The sequence below is a fragment of the Oncorhynchus mykiss genome, chromosome 22 (assembly GCF_057628025.1).
Source record: "Oncorhynchus mykiss isolate SJ-2025 chromosome 22, ASM5762802v1, whole genome shotgun sequence".
Classification (NCBI taxonomy): domain Eukaryota; kingdom Metazoa; phylum Chordata; class Actinopteri; order Salmoniformes; family Salmonidae; genus Oncorhynchus; species Oncorhynchus mykiss.
In genome coordinates, this window is record NC_143043.1 from 16,849,502 (window position 1) to 16,868,793 (window position 19,292).

The following is a 19,292-nucleotide window of genomic DNA, read 5'->3' on the forward strand; positions in this document are numbered from 1 at the left end:
TTGTGGTGGTTCAAAAGTGATTAAAACCATGTCCTCTGCCTTTTTCGGAGAATACTTGGCCAATTGAACCATGCGTGTATTTGCTCAGCACGAATTCAACTGACTGATTGTGGGCCCACGAGAAAATATGTCTTTATATAGTAAAACACTATAGGCATTATGTCGCAACATAACAAGCTATTCAAACTCATATTACAATAGTTTTGTTATGGTCACTTAAATCCATTTGAGATCACGATGTACATTGAACAAGGAGAATATTTCACTGTTTTTTTTTTCCTCCCAGCTGAATCCCAGAATTCCCCGCCCTTAACAAACAATAATAGTCAGCAGCTAAGACCCCCAGCAGTGTTTCCTGGTGGCAGGCGTATGTGTTTGACCCCTGTGGGACCTATTTGCCTTTTATTAACACCTGCCTGTTAGAGGAGCGCTGTACGGAGGCCCAGAGCTGATGAGGGAAACCTGGAGCGGGTTCAGCCTGTGTCACTGGCCGTTTGCTGTTTCCATTTCACACATGATTAATCTCTCTGTGAAGGCTTGGGCTGGCGCGGGCGGACTGTGCGGCGCTCTTCCTGCTCTCTCTCCTGCTGGCCGCACTCTGGCTGCCTGACTAAAAGGCCTTTAGAATTCCTGCGGAGAGAGATGTGCAGAGAGTGAATGCAGCTGGCTGGGGTTCAGTGTGCGGAGCTTTTTCTGCCATTGTGTAATTGAGGCTCTGACAGGCGCTTTTCCTCTGTTCTTTCAAAGGGGAGTGTGATTGTGAAGTGCTGCTAGGGTTTGGGGAGGAAAGAGGAGGTAGGGGGAGGGTTGCAGGAGGTGGAGGAGTTTTTATATGAAGGGGGAGGTTAAGTTAAGACAGGAACAAAAAGAATGTGTTCCGCTAATTTCTGTGGGGCCAGAACAACAATAATAGGCTAAATTTCTTTATTACAAATTTTATAACTGCCTCCCTCCCATGTTCCCACCCATTCCCACTCGCAGATCCTGTCATGGCCCAGTCTTGCCTGTGGTCTCAACCCACTACTGCTTCAGTAATGAATGTGGCAAACATTGCTGGAAAAGCCTAATATTTTCTCCAGTAGGAACAGTGTGTAATTAGTACCTGACTAGTGCAAACTCAATGTGACTGCTCACTGCAGAGAGCCAAGGGGAGTGGACATCATACGCGTATCTCTAACGAACTTGCTTGACCTTTTTTCTCTCTCTCTTTTTTTCCCTCTCTTTTTTTCCCCCTCCTCGTACTTTTATTATTGGAATGGTCTTCATTGAATACAAGTGTATCGAATATGTGTGACAAGCAGGTTAAAACATAGTGAGACTAGGGGGTGAAGGGGGGGGGGGGGGGGGGCTTGTGCGTGCCACCCATGTCAAAGCCTCCCCTGTTTCAATATGAGCAGGCATTGTTCATTTGGGCATCAGGATACCGTGCATTTAGGAAATAATTACCCTGTACCCTGCTGGGTTTACATTATTGCTCATCTCCTTTAATGGCTCCTCGTTCATTCTCTTTGAATCCCGAACAGGACGTAACGCTCAAAATCAAGAACTGGGTAGCGGATGAAAAGAAACGCGTCCGCTACTGTCGCGATTGGACTGAGAAAGAGGTGAGGCTTTGATGTCACACTCAAATGTATTAATGCCATTTATCAGGCTCGTCTTTTCATGTCAGACTTCTGCTTTTGAGCAAAACGCTTTAATATGCAAATCCCTTAATGTGCATGCTGTCTTTTTGGGGGGTATTTCTGTGTTGCTTTGTCCGGCCTGATATTGATCTAAACGCTTTATAGATGCTCCCTGCAGAGTCCAGACCAGATTCTAATTTGATTTGGCTTCACTTTTTTACTCCACGTCCTCCTCAAAGGCTACTTTGGAAAGTTTGGGTCCTCAGTTACCCCCCCCCCCCCCCCTTCTCTCTCTCTCTCGCTCTCTCTCTCGCTCTCTCTCTCTCTCTCTCTCTCTCTTTCTCTCTTTCTCTCCTCTCTTTCTCTCTCTCTCTCTCTCTTTCTCGCTCTCTTTCTCTCTCTTTCTCGCTCTCTTTCTCTCTTCCTCTCTCTCTTCCTCTCGCTCTCTCTCTCTCCCCCTCTCTCTCTCTATCCCCCCCTCTCTCTCTCTCTCTCTCTCTCTCTCTCTCTCTCTCTCTCTCTCTATCCCCCTCTCTCTCTCTCTCTCTCTCTCTCTCTCTCTATCTCTCTCTCTCTCTCTCTCTCTCTCTCTCTCTCTCTCTCTCTCTCTCTCTCTCTCTCTCTCTCTCTCAGTCTGTCTCTCTCTCCCCTCTCTCTCTCTCCCTTTCTCTCTCTCTCTCTCTCTCTCTCTCTCTCTCTCTCTCTCCCTTTCTCTCACGCTCTCTCTCTCTCTCTCTCTCTCTCTCTCTTTCTCTCTCTCTACCCCCCCTCTCTCTCTCTCTCTCTTTCTCTCTCTCTATCCCCCCTCTCTCTCTCCCCCCCTCTCTCTTCCTCTCTCTCTTCCTCTCTCTCTCTTTTTCTCTCTTCCTCTCTCTCTTCCTCTCTCTCTCTATCTCTCTCTCTCTCTCTCTCTCTCTTTCTCTCTCTCTCTCTCTCTCTCTCTTTCTCTCTCTCTCTTCTCTCTTCCCCTCTCTCTCTCTTTCTCTCTCTCTTTGTCTCTTCCTCTCTCTCACTCTCTTTCTCTCTCTCTCTCTCTCTCTCTCTCCCTCTCTCTCTCTCTCTCCTCTCTCTCACACAGATCGAAGTGTTGAACAAATACTTGTTTTTGACATCCCAAGCCAATGATTTACCTCATTAACCTCTCAGAGAAAGACTACTTCAGAAGAAAGAACAAATGGTAAGTAAGTGCTCAGAAATAGGGTGGAACCCCACTGACTTGACAACCATGGACAACCATTCCCCTTTTACAAATGTGTATTTACCTACACCATGGACGCCATATACCTTCCTATACTTTCAACGCGTTTTTCCCCCACAAAAGGTGGATGACCAAAATAAAAAAGGTCTGTAAACGGCCATTACGTCCATTTACACTCCAACACACCACTGGTTACCAGTGAAGTGTAGATAGGCCTACTGTACAGTACTCCTAATAGTCCCGTGGTGAAGCTTCCTCATTCTCCACATGCTAAAGTCCTCCCTCAGTCACTGTGGAGTAAGCTTGTCTACTACTGCAGTACCCACGCTGCTCTACTGGCTCCCACGCAATAAGATAGTGACTCTGTGACAGGACATGTTTGGGCGGTGGCACTCAGCCCCCTCTGACACTCCAGTCACAGCCAGCCCTGCAAAACCGAAGCAGCCCCCGAACTCTGCACTCCATTAACTACTCTAAAACCATATGGTTTTCATTTTCTATCAGAAAATGCTCTTTTCCATGTGATATCAAAGAGGGTAAAGGCTTCAAATGACAACAACATAAAAAAAATAAACATTCATAGACTCGAAACCCAAAAAGTAATTAACGTCATATGAAGAGAGCCAATAAATCATAAGCAGGGTTCTCTTTTAAATAGTGTGATGTCTACAATTGTTTTTCTCAAAATGTTTGGTTTTGTCTGACGAGTTCACTGTTTACAGATGTTGTTTGCTCTTCATCGAAAAATGTCTTACTGGGTTGACTCTTTATGTCCAAATACGTATTTTACATGGGATTCAAGTGAGACATCTGCAACCCAAAAATGTGTGTGGCTATATCACCTACTGTCATGTATTTCCTTCCTATTGAACAGGTCAGAAGGTTGTTTATGTGATCAGGGGTATAGTACTATTTGACTTGTCATCTTAAGCCCGGCCTGACTTATCTCTGTCCCATAAACTCTAAGGTGCGACCTCAGTCTACATGAAATGGTGTCAGAGTGTCTCCAAATGTTTTTGTTTAGGTCTGGTAAACAGTGGCTCGATGTCCCGTTCATTCACCTGAGTTACATGGGCCAACCTGTATAGCTGTGGGCTGTGGCAGAGTGCTAGTGCAGCCAGAGGGATGATAAGAGAGGACTTTTCCACATGACCACCTTTGGGAGAGTGGAGTTGTGATCTGGCGACATAGAGAGCAGGGATAACAAAGTGGACAACATCCATTACAGGTGAAAGGGATACTTGTCTTATCTACGTTACAGCCACATACTGTCGATAACCAGTAACTTGTGGATTGGTATCACACTTTTTCAATTGCCCTCTAGGATTTGGTGTCAAACAGTTTTGCCTCTGCGTTTGTTTTTCTCTGTTTTTGCTTGGCAGCTGCGTTCGATTAGGAGGGAAGTTGTTTACCTGATGACTGTTGGTTCAAATGTTCCTGACACGAAAGAAGGTCTGTCTGTCTGACAGCGGGAGGAGGGAACGTTGCGTCAGAAACGCATAAATCAGATGATTCATGACGTGCGGAACATCACTCATGGGCAGGAAGTATTTCATGTTACCTGTGTTTTGTTTTTTTTAACTGTGAGAAGGGCAATAAATCTGGGGAGTTTTCAAATGGGCAAGCGGTAGTGCGGCGGTGTCCTGAGGGCTGAGCGTGAAACAATGCAGACATCAAAGTGTTTATGTTTGACAAGTGATGAGTCACTTCCCTTGTCCAGAGTGGAGCCTACACCTGTATGGAGATGATTACAGGTAGATTCGGCTGCCCTTAAATGTACACTAAATGCTGCTCTCAACCCTAATAGCAGGCAGTCTGCTCTAGAGACGCCAGACTGCCATTTGGCTGTCGCCAGACTCCTGTGTTTTTCCCCAGAACAGTTGAGATGATTATACGGTTAAGGACTATTCAAAGCAAACAGCAAGACAAATTGCAATCGCAGCTTTTAATGTGAGAAGACAAGAAAGAGGAACACAGCATAAGGCAAATGCAGTGTTGAGTTTTTTTTGTTCAGGACACTGAGGCCATTTGGCAAACGTACAGCACTGTATTCATGTACATAGTACAGTATTTTCAATGTTTGTTAATCACATATTCACTTTCAGGCTCTCTTCAGTTGGTTGTATGTTTCCATCATTTTGCCACAAGCATACTTTTTAACGGCACACTTTCCATTTGAACGTCAGTGTTTGATCACAATGGTCAGGCAGCGTGGCGAACGCAGAAGGCCTTGTGAGTGACAGACCCAGGCCTGCTGTTGTAATTGTGTGTGTTTACATCAGAGAATCGTTCCATGTTCTATAACGTAGGGAAACAACCCTACCAGACGATACTGATGTCCAGGGAGGGGGAAAAAAAAACGTCAATTTGCTCGACCACAATTACCCTATTTGGAGTGCGGGGTTGTGTAACCACTACATACCAAGCTGACCCCATTTTAACAAGAATAAACAGTATTAGCTTTAGCATGAAGCCATCATTAATGGCGGGATCACAGAGGGACGAGAGGCTCCTTTCATCCTCAGGTTCTCTGCTGGAGACGGTATATCATTTACTGTAAAGGGAGGGCACGTGGGTATAATTCCATACAGTGCAGTGCGTGTGTATGAGAATGTGTACATGTGCATGTTTGAAGTCTGTTGCCGAGGCGACTCCATGCTCATTTGGATGTTGGCGTAATTGCGGTGTGGAGATCAAAGGCCGGCTGGCCGAGTGATGTTCCAGAGGAGCCTTTACCACGCGGCCCTCTCCTCTGTGGAGCGGAGGCTGCCTGCTGCTCGCGCCGCTCCCCTCTCCCCTCCAGCCATGCGCTGCCTCCTGCACATCCCCGCTCGTAAAAAATGATTAAGGCCGCATTTGTCATGTGTTTATGACTGAGAGGCATTGCGTGATAGGAAATGGCATCTACAAGAGTCTACCGAGAGGCTTTCTCCTCTTTCTTCGGCGTCAATAGGCTGCCCGGAACACTTTTGTCTGTACCACATAGTTTGTGTGTTAGAGAGGGTCATTACTCCTCCAATGATAATGTGGTGGTTTGTCTGCTGTTTGTGTGTTAGAGAGGGTCATTACTTCTTGGTTGATAATGTGGTAGTTTGTCAGCTGTTTGTGTGTTTTCACTTGTCAAAGCGCAAGCTGGTCATTTAAAAGTTCCTGGTCTTTAATATTTTCTTTCGAGTTGATATTATTAGATATTTAATCCAATGTCCTTAGCAAGAAAAACAACTGCTGTCCCATTTAGAGAGACAGCCTGTTTTGCTGAAGGGTGTGCTTTAAAGTAAATTGGACCTCTTAAGTAGGTGTTTCGACCTTTAAGAAAACTGGAAAGGGTGACCTCTCTGAGAGTACCGTGAGTGGGGAGAGGAATGGCCAGGCACTGAGGCTCCTCACAGGGGGCTTTTACATACAAGAGGTGAGTGTGTGTGTGTGTGTGTGTGTGTGTGTGTGTGTGTGTGTGTCTGGGGAATGGTCGTATATGTATTGCTGTCTGTCTGCATATGTCCTGTGTCTCCAGACATGTCACTTTGTTCTTACTGAGTGTCTGTGCATTTCTCTCCTGGTTTGGAAAGGAAACCAGCAGGTATGTTTGCTCAGTGAACTACCCCAGCTGGCCTGTAGGTGGTGCTTTGACAATTAAAGTAAAGGTACCCCTGCAGGGAGTCTCAGCAGGGCGGCGGTTCTAAGCCACGTTTAGTTTTAAGATCTCACTGTCTGAGAGGATGGGCTTAATTTGTTCCTCGATTTGTACAACCTGGTCATCCATGTTTTGTTGAGGTCTTCTATTCATTAAGATTTCAGGATTTACTTTATTTGTAGTTTTATTTTGTTGCAGAGTAATGATAACTGTATATTTTCTTTCATGTCAGATGATTTGTTAGTGAACTGCCAAGCGAGCATGTCTTGGTCCCCATTCAATTTTGAGGCACACTGGACAAACTGACTGAGGGAAAGTATCGTTGTGATCTTTTCAGAATCGTCACATGAAAGCGGTGGCAGCAGCCCACTTCTGCTACTCCAAACCATAATTCCCATAAACAGAATTGAAAGTTAGTAAGTGCAACACCACTGGCTCCATCCAAATTTTTAGGAACTGCTGTCTAGGCCACGGTTTGCCTTTCAAAGCGATGTGGAAGATATATGATCAGTGGGTCCCCTTTCATTCTGTGTACAGCCGTCTACTTCTCTCCCCTCTCCCCTCTCCCCTCTTCCCTCTCCCCTTGTATACTGTGGGATCCTGAAAACACTTTCCCATGGTAGGAAAGACGTTCCCTGCTGCCCACACTAACTCCTAATGGAAGCCTTCAGTTAGGCTTTGTAATGAGTGTGAACGACTGGAGAGGCTATGAGAGGAGTAAAACATAACCAGATGGTGTCTCATAAAATCCTGCAGGATCAGTTCACTTGGCTTTGTTTTTGACCGTCCCTGGTCTGTTTCTCCTTCAACGTCAGCAAAACCAAGGAGCTGATCTTGTACTACAGGAAAGGGGGGGGGGGCATCACGCCCATATTGACATCGATGGGGCTGCAGAGTGGAGAGGGTGAAAAAGCCTAAAATTCCTCGGCTTGCACATCACAGGACCTGGCACGAACCAATCACACCAACAACATCGCCTCTTCAACCTCAGGCAACTGAAGAAATTTGTCACGGACCCTCAGATCCTCAAGAAGTTTGAGAGCTGCACCATCGAGAGCATCTTGAATGGTGCGGAAATGGCACCGCCCTCAAATCAGGCCATCAGACTGCTGAACAGCTCACGCTAGATGTCTCCCTGTACAGACCTGCACTTTAGATACTATTTGCACCTTAGAGACCATCTGCACTTTAGAGACTATTTGCAATCTCCAAACATCCAACCCTTACACACAAACACACACACACACACACACACACACACACACACAAGCACTCCCATACACACATACACACACACAATTACAGTCAACGCTGCTGTCCTATTATATACTATTCATTCAAATGCATGACCAAGACACCACCCACTTTGTGCTCCCCTCACTAGGCACAGGAGGCTCCTGAGGGGAGGACGGCTCATAATAATGCCTAGAACGAAGTGAATGGAATGGTATCAAACACCTGGAAGCCGTGTGTTTGATGTTTTTGATACTCTTCCATTCATTCCGTTCCAGCCATTACTATGGGCCGGTCCTCCCCAATTCCAGCCGCATGTGGCGCTATGTCATATTGTCTTTATTATTGATTATTGTACTGCAACACAAGCATTTAGCTGTACTTTTTGTGCCTGCTAGAAACTGTGAACGTGACAAATACAATTTGATTTGAACACGTCACACACTGTGTCACACTGTTGTTCACCATGTTGGACAAGTACAAGACATTGGGTAGCCTGGCTGTCTTTGTTGTGGTCTGTGGGGTCTGATGGGGTCTGGTGGGGTTTGGTGAGGCAGACATGCAGACAGAGACAGCTCTGTTCTGTTGTTGTTATCACTAATGAGATCCTGACGGTGAGTGTCACAGACTTCCGTCCTGGCCGTAGGAACAAAGCAGACACACGTTTGTTCTCCGTTGACCACACAAGACGGCGACTAGTTCCTCAAAACGTCCCTCTTGTGTGATAAAGATGGGGACAATGCCAACTCTGTATGTACTTGACCAGAGAGATCAGTTCAGGTTAGATCTTGACTAGAGAGATCGGTTCAGGTTAGATCTTGACCAGAGAGATCGGTTCAGGTTAGATCTTGATCAGAGGTCCCATTTAGCTGATTACAGCTAAATGGTCAAATAATAATAATCACAGGCAGAACAGTTGAAACTGGAGCAGCAGCACGGCCACCTGGGGACAGCAAGGAGTCATCATGCCAGGTAGTCCTGAGGCATGGTCCTAGGGCTCAGGTCCTCCGAGAGAGAGAAAGAAAGAGAGAATTAAAGAGAGCATACTTAAATTCACACAGGACACCGGATAGGACAGGAGAAGTACTCCAGATATAACAAACTGACACTAGCCCCCCGACACATAAACTACTGCAGCATAAATACTGGAGGCTAAGACAGGAGGGGTCAGGAGACACTGTGGCCCCATCCGATGATACCCCCGGACAGGGCCAAACAGGAAGGATATAACCCCACCCACTTTGCCAAAACACAGCCCCCACACCACTAGAGGTGAGACAAGGCCGAGTATAGCCCACAAAGATTTCCGCCACTGCACAACCCAAGGCGGGGCGCCAACCCAGACAGGAAGATCACATCAGTGACTCAACCCACTCAAGTGACGCACCCCTCCTAGGGACGGCATGAAAGAGCATCAGTAAGCCAGTGACTCAGCCCCTGTAATAGGGTTAGAGGCAGAGAATCCCAGTGGAAAGAGGGGAACCGACCAGGCAGAGACAGCAAGGGCGGTTCGTTGCTCCAGAGCCTTTCCGTTCACCTTCACACTCCTGGGCCAGACTACATTCAATCATATGACCCACTGAAGAGATGAGTCTTCAGTGAAGACTTGAAGGTTGAGACCGAGTTTGAGTCTTTCACATGGGTAGGCAGACCATTCCATAAAAATTGAGCTCTATAGGAGAAAGCCCTGCCTCCAGCTGTTTGCTTAGAAATTCTAGGGTCAATTAGGAGGCCTGCGTCTTGTGCGCGTACGTGTAGGTATGTACGGCAGGACCAAATCAGAGGGATAGGTAGGAGCAAGCCCATGTAATGCTTTGCAGGTTAGCAGTAAAACCTTGAAATCAGCCTGACTGAAGATTATTTAGTGCTTTATCCGGGTAGCCGGAAAGTAGAGCATTGCAGTAGTCTAACCTAGAAGTAATAAAAGCATGGATACATTTTTCTGCATCATTTTTGGACAGAAAGTTTCTGATTTTTGCAATGTTACGTAGATGGAAAAAAGCTGTCCTTGAAACAGTCTTGATATGTTCGTCAAAAGAGAGATCAGGGTCCAGAGTAATGCCGAGGTCCTTCACAGTTTTATTTGAGACGACTGTACAACCATTAAGATTAATTGTCAGATTCAACAGATGATCTCTTTGTTTCTTGGGATCTAGAACAAGCATCTCTGTTTTGTCCGAGTTTAAAAGTAGAAAGTTTGCAGCCATCCACTTCCTTATGTCTGAAACACAGGCTTCTAGCGAGGGCAATTTTGGGGCTTCACCATGTTTAATTGAAATGCACAGCTGTGTGTCATCCGCATAGCAGTGAAAGTTAACATTATGTTTTCGAATGACATCCCCCAAGAGGTAAAATATATAGTGAAAACAATAGTGGTCCTAAAACGGAACCTTAAAGAACACCAACATTTACAGTTGATTTGTCAGAGGACAAACCATTCACAGAGACAAACTGATATCTTTCCGACAGATAAGATCTAAACCAGGCCAGAACTTGTCCGTGTAGACCAATTTGGGTTTCCAATCTCTCAAAAAGAACGTGGTGATCGATGGTATCAAAAGCAGCACTAAGTTCTAGGAGCACAAGGACAGAGCTTCGGTCTGATGCCATTAAAAGGTCATTTACCACCTTCACAAGTGCAGTCTCAGTGCTATGATGGGGTCTAAAACCAGACTGAAGCATTTCGTATACATTGTTTGTCTTCAGGAAGGCAGTGAGTTGCTGCGCAACAGCCTTTTCTAAACATTTTGAGAGGAATGGAAGATTCGATGTAGGCCGATAGTTTTTTATATTTTCTGGGTCAAGGTTTGGCTTTTTCAAGAGAGGCTTTATTACTGCCACTTTTAATGAGTTTGGTGCATTTTTTTTGTTTGTAAATTTAAATTTGCTATCGTAAATGTTAGCAACACCTCCGCCTTTGCGGGATGCATGGGGGATGTGGTCACTAGTGTAGCCAGGAGGTGAGGCCTCATTTAACACAGTAAATTCATCAGGCTTAAGCCATGTTTCAGTCAGGCCAATCACATCAAAATTATGATCAGTGATTAGTTCATTGACTATAATTGCCTTTGAAGTAAGGGATCTAACATTAAGTGGCCCTATTTTGAGATGTGAGGGATCATGATCTCTTTCAATAATGACAGGAATGGAGGAGGTCTTTATCCTAGTGAGATTGCTAAGACGAACACCGCCATGTTTAGTTTTGCCCAACCTAGGTCGAGGCACAGACACGGTCCCAATGGGGATAACTGAGCTGACTGTGCAAGTGGCAGACTCCACTATGCTGGCAGGCTGGCTAACAGCCTGCTGCCTGGCCTGCACCCTATTTCATTGTGGAGCTAGAGGAGTTAGAGCCCTGTCTATGTTGGTAGATAAGATGAGAGCACCCCTCCAGCTAGGATGGAGTCCGTCACTCCTCAACAGGCCAGGCTTGGTCCTGTTTGTGGGTGAGTCCCAGAAAGAGGGCCAATTATCTACAAATTCTATATTTTGGGAGGGGCAGAATTGAGTTGTGAGACTCTGCTGTAGAGCTCATCACTCCCCCTAACTGGGAGGGGGCCAGAGACAATTACTCGATGCCGACACATCTTTCTAGCTGATTTACACGCTGAAGCTATGTTGCGCTTGATTATCTCTGACTGTTTCATCCTAACATCGTTGGTGCCGACGTGGATAACAATATCTCTATACTCGCCAGTTTTAGCTTTAGCCAGCACCATCTTCAGATTAGCCTTAATGTCGGTAGCCCTGCCCCCTGGTAAACAGTGTATGAACGCTGGATGATTCGTTTTAAGTCTAATACTGCGGGTAATGGAGTCGCCAATGACTAGAGTTTTCAATTTGTCAGAGCTAATGGTGGGAAGCTTCAGCGTCTCAGACCCCGTAACGGGAGGAGTAGAGACAAAAGAAGGCTCGGCCTCTGACTTCGACTAGTTGCTTAATGGGGAAAACCGGTTGAAAGTTTCTGTCAGCTGAATGAGCGACACCGGTTGAGCATTCCTACAGCATTTCCCTACAGAAACCGTGAGAAAGTTGTCCCGCTGCGGGGACCGTGCGAGGGGATTTATGCTAACGTTACTATCTGTACTTACTGGGGGCACAGGCGCTGTTTCATCCTTTCCTACACTGAAATTACCCTTGCCTAACGATTGCGTCTGAAGCTGGGCTTGTAGCACAGCTATCCTCGCCGTAAGGCATCAATGTTGTCATCAATTGCAGTGACAACACTGCGTTACTACATCAACTGCAGTGACAACAGTGTTACTAGATCAACTGCAGTGACAACACTGTGTTACTAGACCAACTGCAGTGACAACACTGTTACCAGATCAACTGCAGTGACTACACTGTGTTACTAGACCAACTGCAGTGACAACACTGTTTTACTACATCAACTGCAGTGACAACAGTGTTACTAGATCAACTGCAGTGACAACACTGTGTTACTAGACCAACTGCAGTGACAACACTGTGTTACTAGATCAACTGCAGTGACAAACTGTGTTACTAGATCAACTGCAGTGACAACACTGTGTTACTTGAGCAACTGCAGTGACAAAACTGTTAATCAATCAACTGCAGTGACAACACTGTTACTAAATCAACTGCAGTGACAACAATGTTACTAGATCAACTGCAGTGACAACACTGTGTTACTAGATCAACTGCAATGGCAGCACAGTTACTAGATTAGCTGCAGTGAAAACACTGTTGCTAAATCAACTGCGGTGACAACACTGTTACTAGATCAACTGCAGTGACAACACTGTTACTTAATCAACTGCAGTGACAACAATGTTACCAGATCAACTGCAGTGACAACACTGTTACTAGATCCACTGCAGTGGCAACACAGTTACTAGATCAACTGCAGTGACAACACTGTGTTACTGGAGCAACTGCGGTGACAACACTGTTAATCAATCAACTGCAGAACAAAACTGTTACTAAATCAACTGCAGTGACAACAATGTTACCAGATCAACTGCAGTGACAACACTGTGTTACTTGAGCAACTGCAGTGACAAAACTGTTAATCAATCAACTGCAGAACAAAACTGTTACTAAATCAACTGCAGTGACAACAATGTTACCAGATCAACTGCAGTGACAACACTGTGTTACTTGAGCAACTGCAGTGACAAAACTGTTAATCAATCAACTGCAGTGACAACTCTGTTACTAAATCAACTGCAGTGACAACAATGTTACTAGATCAACTGCAGTGACAACACTGTGTTACTAGATCAACTGCAATGGCAGCACAGTTACTAGATCAACTGCAGTGACAACACTGTGTTACTTGAGCAACTGCAGTGACAAAACTGTTAATCAATCAACTGCAGTGACAACTCTGTTACTAAATCAACTGCAGTGACAACAATGTTACTAGATCAACTGCAGTGACAACACTGTGTTACTAGATCAACTGCAATGGCAGCACAGTTACTAAATCAACTGCAGTGACAACAATGTTGCCAGATCAACTGCAGTGACAACACTGTTACTAGATCCACTCCAGTGGCAACACAGTTACTAGATCAACTGCAGTGACAACACTGTGTTACTAGATCAACTGCAGTGACAACACTTGTTACTAGATCAACTGCAGTGACAACAGTGTTACTAGATCAACTGCAGTGACAACACTGTGTTACTAGACCAACTGCAGTGACAACACTGTGTTACTAGATCAACTGCAGTGACAAACTGTGTTACTAGATCAACTGCAGTGACAACACTGTGTTACTTGAGCAACTGCAGTGACAAAACTGTTAATCAATCAACTGCAGTGACAACACTGTTACTAAATCAACTGCAGTGACAACAATGTTACTAGATCAACTGCAGTGACAACACTGTGTTACTAGATCAACTGCAATGGCAGCACAGTTACTAGATTAGCTGCAGTGAAAACACTGTTGCTAAATCAACTGCGGTGACAACACTGTTACTAGATCAACTGCAGTGACAACACTGTTACTTAATCAACTGCAGTGACAACAATGTTACCAGATCAACTGCAGTGACAACACTGTTACTAGATCCACTGCAGTGGCAACACAGTTACTAGATCAACTGCAGTGACAACACTGTGTTACTGGAGCAACTGCGGTGACAACACTGTTAATCAATCAACTGCAGAACAAAACTGTTACTAAATCAACTGCAGTGACAACAATGTTACCAGATCAACTGCAGTGACAACACTGTGTTACTTGAGCAACTGCAGTGACAAAACTGTTAATCAATCAACTGCAGAACAAAACTGTTACTAAATCAACTGCAGTGACAACAATGTTACCAGATCAACTGCAGTGACAACACTGTGTTACTTGAGCAACTGCAGTGACAAAACTGTTAATCAATCAACTGCAGTGACAACTCTGTTACTAAATCAACTGCAGTGACAACAATGTTACTAGATCAACTGCAGTGACAACACTGTGTTACTAGATCAACTGCAATGGCAGCACAGTTACTAGATCAACTGCAGTGACAACACTGTGTTACTTGAGCAACTGCAGTGACAAAACTGTTAATCAATCAACTGCAGTGACAACTCTGTTACTAAATCAACTGCAGTGACAACAATGTTACTAGATCAACTGCAGTGACAACACTGTGTTACTAGATCAACTGCAATGGCAGCACAGTTACTAAATCAACTGCAGTGACAACAATGTTGCCAGATCAACTGCAGTGACAACACTGTTACTAGATCCACTCCAGTGGCAACACAGTTACTAGATCAACTGCAGTGACAACACTGTGTTACTAGATCAACTGCAGTGACAACACTTGTTACTAGATCAACTGCAGTGACAACAGTGTTACTAGATCAACTGCAGTGACAACACTGTGTTACTAGACCAACTGCAGTGACAACACTGTGTTACTAGATCAACTGCAGTGACAAACTGTGTTACTAGATCAACTGCAGTGACAACACTGTGTTACTTGAGCAACTGCAGTGACAAAACTGTTAATCAATCAACTGCAGTGACAACACTGTTACTAAATCAACTGCAGTGACAACAATGTTACTAGATCAACTGCAGTGACAACACTGTGTTACTAGATCAACTGCAATGGCAGCACAGTTACTAGATTAGCTGCAGTGAAAACACTGTTGCTAAATCAACTGCGGTGACAACACTGTTACTAGATCAACTGCAGTGACAACACTGTTACTTAATCAACTGCAGTGACAACAATGTTACCAGATCAACTGCAGTGACAACACTGTTACTAGATCCACTGCAGTGGCAACACAGTTACTAGATCAACTGCAGTGACAACACTGTGTTACTGGAGCAACTGCGGTGACAACACTGTTAATCAATCAACTGCAGAACAAAACTGTTACTAAATCAACTGCAGTGACAACAATGTTACCAGATCAACTGCAGTGACAACACTGTGTTACTTGAGCAACTGCAGTGACAAAACTGTTAATCAATCAACTGCAGAACAAAACTGTTACTAAATCAACTGCAGTGACAACAATGTTACCAGATCAACTGCAGTGACAACACTGTGTTACTTGAGCAACTGCAGTGACAAAACTGTTAATCAATCAACTGCAGTGACAACTCTGTTACTAAATCAACTGCAGTGACAACAATGTTACTAGATCAACTGCAGTGACAACACTGTGTTACTAGATCAACTGCAATGGCAGCACAGTTACTAGATCAACTGCAGTGACAACACTGTGTTACTTGAGCAACTGCAGTGACAAAACTGTTAATCAATCAACTGCAGTGACAACTCTGTTACTAAATCAACTGCAGTGACAACAATGTTACTAGATCAACTGCAGTGACAACACTGTGTTACTAGATCAACTGCAATGGCAGCACAGTTACTAAATCAACTGCAGTGACAACAATGTTGCCAGATCAACTGCAGTGACAACACTGTTACTAGATCCACTCCAGTGGCAACACAGTTACTAGATCAACTGCAGTGACAACACTGTGTTACTAGATCAACTGCAGTGACAACACTTGTTACTAGATCAACTGCAGTGACAACACTGTGTTACTAGATCATCTGCAGTGACAACACTTTTACTAGATCCACTGCAGTGACAACACTTTTACCAGATCTACTGCAGTGACAACACTGTGTTACTAGATCCACTGCAGTGACAACACTGTTACTAGATCAACTGCAGTGACAACACTTGTTACTAGATCAACTGCAGTGACAACACTTTTACTAGATCCACTGCAGTGACAACACTTTTACTAGATCTACTGCAGTGACAACACTGTTACTAGATCCACTGCAGTGACAACACTGTGTTACGAGATCAACTGCAGTGGCAACAATGTTACTTGATCCACTGCAGTGGCAACACTGTGTTACTAGATCCACTGCAGTGACAACACTGTTACTAGATCAACTGCAGTGGCAACACTGTTACTAGATCCACTGCAGTGACAACACTGTGTTACGAGATCAACTGCAGTGGCAACAATGTTACTTGATCCACTGCAGTGGCAACACAGTTACTAGATCATCTGCAGTGACAACACTGTTACTAGATCAACTGCAGTGACAACAATGTTACTTGATCAACTGCAGTGACAACAATGTTACCAGATCAACTGCAGTGACAACACTGTTAATAAATAATCTGCAGTGACAACAATGTTACCAGATCAACTGCAGTGACAACACTGTGTTACTAGATCTTCTGCTGTGACAACACTGTTACTAGATCAACTGCAGTGACAACACTGTTACTAAATCAACTGCAGTGACAACACCATTACTAAATCAACTGCAGTGACAACACTGTTACTAAATCAACTGCAGTGACAACGCTGTTACCAGATCAACTGCAGTGACAACACTGTTACTAAATCAACTGCAGTGACAACGCTGTTACTAAATCAACTGCAGTGACAACACTGTTACTAAATCAACTGCAGTGACAACGCTGTTACTAAATCCACTGCAGTGACAACGCTGTTACTAAATCAACTGCAGTGACAACACTGTTACTAAATCAACTGCAGTGACAACACTGTTACTAAATCAACTGCAGTGACAACGCTGTTACTAAATCCACTGCAGTGACAACGCTGTTACTAAATCAACTGCAGTGACAACACTGTTACTAAATCAACTGCAGTGACAACGCTGTTACTAAATCAACTGCAGTGACAACACTGTTACTAAATCAACTGCAGTGACAACACTGTTACTAAATCAACTGCAGTGACAACACTGCTACTAAATCAACTGCAGTGACAACACTGTTACCAGATTAACTGCAGTGACAACACTGGATTTGGTTTGAATTCTCTCACCTGTCAGCATATTATTCATTATCACAGCCCTATTCAGGTGGTAAGTTAAGGTCCTTTTCATTTAATAAAAATGGCCATTTCTGTTGGAACACAATATGCTAAGCTCTTCCAAAGCATTCATACAGGAGCACATTGCCTGTCCCGAAGCAGCTCTGTGATGGGAAGGAAAAAGAAGCCCTTGGAAGCCTTCTTTCTGAGATTGAGAACATAAGATTCTCCATGTGTTTTAAGTCAAGCTAATGATATATTTTGATGGCAGGTTGTGTTGTTTATTATCTTTGTGATAAGGGCTATAACAAAACACACATGTCACAGCAAGTGTCCTGCAGCCTGCCAGCTTTAATGAGATAAATAAATGAATTTAGTGTTGCCACATACAGCTCCTGAAAGCTTGTTATCAGAGTGATTGTTGAACTGTTATGAATGGATAAAGGATACAGGAGGGAGGAAGAGGGGGGGGGGGGGGGGGGCATGATTGGCTGATGTTGCATATGTCCTTGATTACCTTCTCTCTGCTTTTATTCTAATAAGTGGCATTCTTTGTACTCCCTTGGACGGCTAGACAGTCTGACACGAGATGAGAATAAATATTGCATGTGGTACACATTAAGCTGTCATCCAGGAAGAGAGAAGGAGATATGGAGAAATCCACCGCGCCCCATTCTGCTGCCTGCGCTACACTTTGCCTGCTCTTGTCACAATTGTCACATTTTGATGACCTTCTCCCCCCTCGTTTTCTTGCTCGCAGTCACTTGCAATGAATGACAGCCCTGCTGCCCTGTATAGAGAATTATTTGAGGTGATGTAGTATGTATGTACTCTTGGGGGTTACTGTTTGAATTTCTGATCGTATTCTTTATTTTTTTTACTCCCGTACAAATTGCAGTAAGCTAGGCTGTAGCTATTCTACGGTAGTGCCACCTCTGTCATTTAAAGGATGAGATTTAAAGGAAGTGTTATTTCTACGAAGCCATATCCACTGTTGATTTTGTGTATGTATGTTCTCAAGGAATTGTCTTTCAAGAGATAAAGTTGTTAGCGAAGAAAGTTATAATCAAACGCCTGTTGTTAGCATGCCCTTGTTGTGCCTTGTGAGAAGAGATGCAAGAGGATGCTGTTAATTAAGCCTCTTCCCATTGTGCCGGTGCCGCTCTGTTTCCCTCTGCCGTGACTGCTTTGAAGAGGGAAACAAGTTGACAATATTGGCTGTGATGTGAGTAAAGCAGTAAGAGAGGCTGAGGCTCTGCTGGCTGCCTGGCTCTCAGGGCTGTCTGTGGCCACGGGGAGCAGAGAGCATTTGCACTCGTGTCCTCACAGGAGCGCACCACTGGGAGGATGAAAAGCGTCCCACAGAGCCCCTGACTTCCCATCCTCAAACGGCACCATAAGCTCATACCTCTCACCCCCCCTCCGAGGGAGGTGTGTGTGTGTGTTGGGGGGGGGGGGGGGTTGAGATGCTGTGTGCTCCGGAGCGTTCAGCTGGGACTGAGAAACAGAGAATGTGTGGGGGGGGGGGGGACAATAAAGCCTCTGGGTTATGATTTTGATGAGTTGGTGCATTGCATGCAAGCCAGCAACAGCCGACAGAAGGGGAATCCTTAAGGTGTGTGTGTGTGTGTGTGTGTGTGTGTGTGCGTGCGTGCGTGCGTGCGTGCGATATCCAGGTTCAAGTGCTGAGGAGCTTTGTTTGGCTGTGTGTCTGTCCACCTGTGGGTGGGTCAGTAATGAAGTAATGGAGAGGGAGAGGCTGTTAGAGGATTACTCCTCAGGCCTGTCAGCATTCAATTGCATCTGAAAGACAGATGCTGGGTCCCTTTGTCCCCACCTTTTACAGGCTTACCTGACTAAGCAGTGATAATGAAGCCGGTCCGTCTGAATGCAGGGCAGGACACAGGCCCAGATCACAGGCTCAGGTAGCTGCATCTGTACTTTAGGATCTCCCATTGTCTCCCCCTCCCAAGTCCTTTAAGGAGATGAAAGCTGTGACAAAGCCCAGGGCAGCCCCAGGCGTGCGGAAACACAGGAATGATTCCCCCTTCAGTATTCTCTCACAGAACAAGACAAATAGACATGGCACTGAGAGACCCCCTGTGGGATGTGTTCATCCAAGCCTACTCTGTGCTGGAAGCTCTTTTGTTTTTAGTAGGTTGTCATTGCTTTAGCGTAGGTTATTCCGCCGAGTAGACTTGTTGTAATTGCTGCAGGCGCTGATTACGTATAGTAGTGTGTATGAAGGTATCGTCAGCTTCTAGCAGAATATAACATGTAGGCTACGCACAGAA

The 19,292-nt window shown here is 44.8% G+C and overlaps 1 pseudogene across 1 annotated transcript in view; it reads left to right on the forward strand.

Moving 5' to 3' along the window:
* Nucleotides 1-19,292, forward strand: part of LOC110501445 (obg-like ATPase 1) — a 60,440-nt pseudogene that overhangs the window by 21,973 nt on the left and 19,175 nt on the right. Inside the window, exons 3-4 of the transcript XR_016490539.1 lie at nucleotides 1,524-1,604; nucleotides 2,701-2,799. The product of XR_016490539.1 is annotated as an obg-like ATPase 1 (transcript). The remainder of the gene's footprint in view (nucleotides 1-1,523; nucleotides 1,605-2,700; nucleotides 2,800-19,292) is intronic.